Source organism: Elephas maximus, chromosome 3 (genome assembly GCF_024166365.1).
Source record: "Elephas maximus indicus isolate mEleMax1 chromosome 3, mEleMax1 primary haplotype, whole genome shotgun sequence".
NCBI lineage: Eukaryota > Metazoa > Chordata > Mammalia > Proboscidea > Elephantidae > Elephas > Elephas maximus.
Window position 1 is genome coordinate 11,446,276 of NC_064821.1, and position 6,290 is coordinate 11,452,565.

The window sequence follows — 6,290 nt, forward strand, 5'->3', positions numbered from 1 at the left end:
AATATTAAGCTAGATGTGGAATGCTGTGTATATTAAAAAAAAAAAAAAAACCCAGACCCTTTGCTGTCGAGTTGATTCTGACTCATAGTGACCGTATAGGACAGAGTAGAACTGCCACATAGGGCTACCATGGAACACCTGGTTGATTCGAACTGTGAAACTTTTGGTTAGTAGCCAAACTCTTAACCGCTAGCCACCAGGGTTTCCATGTCGTGTAGAAAAACCCTTAATTTGAAGCGCAGAACCTGGGTTGTAAGCCGAGACTATGTGAGGTGTGATTAATTATTTTTGTGTGTGGCCTTTCTAGCCGTGGGCTTGTAACTCCCACCCAGGTGATTGTGTAATAGGGTAATTGTGGCCTAACAAGGGGATTGGCCATTTTTGCCTTAAAAGAACCAATTTTCGAGCAGGGGGAAGGAGTCCACCACCAGCAAGGAAGGAGAGACTAGCAGGAAAGACCCAGCAGCACAGACTTGACAGCAGGACAGCCAGAGCAGTAGGCTTCCCGGCCCACAGACAGAGAAAGCTAAGTGCCTTTAGGCACAGATATAGGGCCTGGGAAAGGCATGTCTGCGAGCACAGCTGTGGAGAAGTTGTCCTGATGGAAGAACTGTATCCTGAGGCTGTTGAGCCTGAATTGTAAACCCCATAATTGTGAGTATGGTCTGTAAGTTGCGTGGCCATTGCAATGAATTATCGAACCCAATAGAAAGTGCTATGGGAGGGACAGCTGGTGTCAGGATTAGTAAAAATGGTGGAAAGGAGGCTTGTCTAGCCTCCATCTCATGGGAGTCAGCCTTGGGCTGTGGATCTTGCTTCTCCTTCCGGCTTGTGGGGTTAGAGGAGGTTAGACACTTCCCCCAAGCCGTTTTTACACTGTAATTTCAAACAGCAAGTTCCTCCAGGTGTCTGATCAAAGTTTCTCAGTAAGACATTAGTTACTCAGAGAAGGGGTCATTATAACTACTTAGTGCCTGTGGGAGAGATCACAGCTTCGTGGTAACTGTGTGGCTGTCCTTGTCAGTATTTATTACTCCAGTTTCATGAATGGCTGGGCAGATTTTTACTATTTTGGTGCAAGCCAAACTTTACTTCCTTCCCATTTTTGTCTATTACAGATAATATTGCAGTGAATAGCCTTGAGCATATGTGGTGGTATATTTTTAAATGTTTTTGTTGATGTTAATTTGCATGCAAGAAAACACACTGATCTTGTATTTGGTTTGATTTTTCTGTTGTTTTGATGTTTAACATGTTTCCATCCAGCCTTCCCCACTGTAAACTATTTTGCTTTGTAATTACTAGGTTTCTCATATAGAAATACTTTGAGACTGTAGCAAATATTGTTTTCCCTTGTACACTTGCCTAATTTTAGTATCCCTTGATAATTATTACCTGCAATAATTACTACTGCAGTGTTTACCAAATGATTTTGTCTCAATCTTTCTGTATTTATTATCTGTAATTCTACTGTAAGGAACAGCTTTCCCATACCCTTCCTTTATTAAACTGTTTATATCAGTATAAGCTAAAGGATATTACTACTTGTTGTCTTGCTCAAATTGTCCCAGATTTGGTTATTAAAATCTCCCTTACGTAGGTTCCTGTATTTCTTGATGTGTGCCCATCATTTTTTGAACATTCTCATAGTGTTTTAGGCTCGTGATAGTGGGCCCCTGGATATCAGACTGACTTCTAGGGCAAGGAGGAGTGGGAGGAGGAGTAGGAGACTGAAGAAGTTCAACCACGTGGGTAGTCATTTAATCATGCCTATGTAATGAAGGCTGTGCCCTATAGTTCTCTTCTTTTGGATAATTTTGATTTGTATCCTTCCTCTGTAACAAACCATAACCATGATATCTTCCAGTGAGTTCTGTGAGTCTTTCTAGCAAATTATGAACTGATTTCCACAACCCCCTAAACTCGCAGTTGGTGTCAGAAATGACAGCATTTTTAAAAAAATTTTATTGTGCTTCAAGTGAAAGTTTACAAATCAAGTCAGTCTCTCACACAAGAACTTACATACAATTTGCTATATATTCCCAGTTACTCTCCCCCTAATGAGACAGCCCACTCCCTCCCTCCACTCTCTTTTTGTGTCCATTTTGCCAGCTTTTAACCCCCTCTACCCTCTCATTTCCCCTCCAGGCAGAAGATGCCAATGTAGTCTCAAGTGTCCACCTGATCCAAGAAGCTCACTCTTCACCAGCATCCCTCTCCATCCCATTGTCCAGTCCAATTCCTATCTGAAGAGTTGGCTTTGGGAATGGCTCCTGTCCTGGGCCAACAGGTCTGGGGGCTATGACCACCGGGGTCCTTCTAGTTTCAGTCAGGCCATTAAGTCTGGTCTATTTAAGAGAATTTGGAATCTGTATCCCACTCCTCTCCTGTTCCCTCAGGGGTTCTATGCCTGTCAGGGCAATCATCGGTTGTAGCCAGGCACCATCTAGCTCTTCTGGTCTCAGGCTGATGTAGTCTCTGGTTTACGTGGCCCTTTCTGTCTCTTGGGCTCATAATTACCTTGTGTCCTTGGTGTTCTTCATTCTCCTTTGGTCCAGGTGAGTTGAGACCAATTGGTGCATCTTAGGTGGCCATTGCTAGCATTTAAGACCCCAGACACCACTCTCCAAAGTGGGATGCAGAATGTCTTCTTAATAGATTATGCCAATTGATTTAATGTCCCCTGAAACCACGGTCCCCAAACCTCTGCCCCTGCTCTGCTGGCTTTCGAAACATTCAGTTTATTCAGGAAACTTCTTTGCTTTTGGTTTTGCCCAGTTGTGCTGACCTCACCTGTATTGTGTGTTGTCTTTCCCTTCACCTAGTTATCTACTATGTAATTAGTGAATACCTCTTTCACCCTCCCTCCCTCCCCCCTCATAACCATCAAAGAATATTTTCTTCTCTGTTTAAACTATTTCTCAAGTTCTTGTTTAAGAGTAGACTTATACAATATTTGAGAAGTGACAGCATTCTTGAGGATTGTGCCTTCTCTGTAGCTGGAACCTAAATCCTTTCAGTTGGTGTCAGAATTCTTGAGAAGACTGGCAGTGGGGAGAACTGTGCTGTCAGTCCTCGCAGCTTGGCTAACTCTGGGTAATACACATGACAAGGAGCCTTTTATTTAATCCTACAGCCCTTATATATGCAGTCAGTTGGTAGGGGACAGACTTTTTTGGATATGAGTTGCATACAAAGGGAACATGTTTCCTTTTACCCCTCTGAGCTCCCGAAAATCTCAGAATTTGGCCCTCAGTCAGGTCGAAGATGACATTTAGTAAACATTTGTACATGTTGTATGAGAAACACTAGATGTTGTATTCAAGATCTGATTTCAAATTCCAAATTGATCCTTATTTTGATTTTGGAAATACTGTACAATTTTAGTTTTTTCACAGGTACCATGCTGGGGTACTGTTATGGTTCAATAAGAAAATGTATGTTATAAACACTTAATTCAGTATTTAATACATTTGTTTTCTGTATTTTTATTCTTTTCGCGATAAGCACAAATGCTAAGCCACTTTTAGTCATGACGGTGGGCCTGGACATGACCAGAAAGTAACTGAGTTCAAACAACTTTGAAAACCATGCAGTACAAATATATGGCATTATTTTGAAATGTGTTCATAAATGATTTCTTTCTCCAGGACTTTGAAGCACTTTACATAAGCAATGCTTTTGGTTGTTCCAGATGTCTGTGGCTTACTGACATCAGTTATGGTGCAGCAGGCTCACATTTTGAGATATTTGTCATTTGTGTGACTAGGAGAACAAGCCACAACCAATTAAAAGTTTTTCTGTTGCAGGTCATTTGACACTCTTCATGTAAACCTGACACATACACCCTCAACTGTGTATGTACCCAAAAAGCAATAAATCATCTGGTGATGCAAAAATCTCAATGCTATTTTTGGACAAACATTGGGTATGTACTTATCACGAGCCAAGTGTGTCAATGCCTTGGAGCCAGACCACTAGAAACGCATCCGTAATTGAACAAGGTGGGTTTATGACTCTTTAGTTAAGGTGAATGCACCACAAGGGGAACACTGGCATGTCTTAATATGAAGCTATTAGAAAAGAGCCTGTGCGAGGTGATTTTGTGGAAGATTTTGGCTTCCAACCAAAAGGTCAGCAGTTCAAATCCGCCAGCCATTACTTGGAAACCCTATGGGACAGTTCTATTCTGTCCTATATGGTCGCCATGAGTCAGAATCTACTGGACAGCAATGGGTTACTCGAGTTTGCTTTGGATTGAATGTTGCAAGAAGTGGGGGTAATTCTATGGTTGGGTATCACCATAAACCTTCTCTATGGAGAGGCCAGACCAGACCGTAAAGGCTAAGGCTGTAATTGGCAAAGAGGCAGCAGTCAGTCACATTAACCAGAAGTGGGGATGTTTAGTATGCTGTGGCTTGGATAATATTCGTACCTTGTATTCAGACGTGATTGCGAGTGGCCTAACTCTCATCTTCATCCACTGGAGTCACAGAATGGACTTGTCTGATGTTGATGTTCTGTTGAAACTGTTTTAGTTCAACCGGTGAACAAAGCTTTGAGAACCTAGTTGTCAGGCCAATTTGTAGCAACACCAAGACCTAGCTGATAGTCCCAGGTCAGTTCCTACTCACAAGGCTGGAGCAGGCATATGAGGATGCAAGGTAAGTCCTTCAGCAACCGTTTATAAAATTCACTCATTCATTCCTTCAAACATAGAGATAAAAAGATACCTGAGACCCAGTTGTACCCTTGAGAGACATCAGGGATGGTGGTGGAGACAGGAGCCAACTCAATGTGGTAAGTTCTTTAATAGAAAATTGAGAAAAGTATCACAGGATGGTCTAACTACCTGAGGAAAATACAAGATGTTTTACAGAGAAAATGGCATCCGAGTTTGTTCTTGAAGGATAAGTTTACCATGAGGATGAGACTGCTGGCGGGGAATCCTAAGTGCAAGGAAGAGGGTGACAAGGTTAGGGAGTGCTGACAGCTGAGCGTGGTCTGTGTAGGAGTGCAGATGTAGTAAATTAAAACATGAATGCTTGGTTATGTTGGAATTTCTGATAAACAATGAATAATTTTTAGTGTAAGCCTATCTGATTGTCAAAGAAAACTTAGATGCTGGTTTAGAGTGAAACAGACAGATTTATTAAGGGTTTAGAGAAAGATTCAAATTGGGATCTACTCTGCCCATCAACATAAAACCACGGATTTCGAGGCACAATCACTACACATTTTATATGGTTTAAAGAACAGAACTTACAGTATTTCGATTGGTTAGGCTTTGGTTGAGGTTGTTTCTATAGTTTATGCCCCTTTTCTCTTTTCAACAAATTTAGAGGGTTAGGCTAATGTAGACTTTTACTATAAAAACGGATGTCTAAAGGTACTCCTAGGAGGCTTGAAGTACATCCACATGTTATATTACAGCCATCCAAACAGGACAGAGTCCAGGTATGGGACTTATCATTTGGGTTTGAATTGGCAACAGTGGGGTATCTTGATCCTCCATATGAAAAAAAATTGTGTCCACATGGGGCACATACTATGTTGGTCCCATTATTTTCAGCTGGGAGAGGGATGGCTGGACTTATTTGTTCAAGCCAAGTCTGCCAAGAAATTGTCACAAATAGACAGTTTTCTTAACGTTAGCTAATAGTCACATTTGAATGTAAAGAGGCTTTATTTTTTATTTTTCTGTAAACATACTTTTAAATTTTCGGAAAAAGCCATGTTTTAAAATCTAGGAGGGGCATTATATGAAATTAAGCATTCACTGGAGAAGTTAGCTGTTCTTAAATAGGTCCATTCCCAGCAAGAGGTTTGTGCACAATCTACCACAAATATTATTCTTTTAAAAAAACGAAAGCCAAACCCACTGCCGTCGAGTAGATTCCGACTCAGTGACCCTATAGGACAGAGTAGAACTGCCCCATAGAGTTTCCAAGGAGCGCCTGGCGGATTCGAACTGCCAACCTCTTGGTTAGCAGCCATAGCATTTAGCCACTACACCATCAGGGTTTCCTCTTTTAAAAAGTAACTGTTAAATTCTGAACTTTCATCTTGAAATAATTGTTTTAGATCTTAAAAACTAGTCATCTCAAAAGTAATTAGCTATAAAAATTACTTTAGTCAGGATGACTTGTTTCTAGAGAATAGAGCTATATATGATACCTGATATTAATTTTTATCCTTTTGAGGACAAATATTTACTTTCTTTACAAGTATAACGTTCTTTTCATTAAGAAAAAATGTAACTTAAATATTATAAAATAGTATTTCTGTAT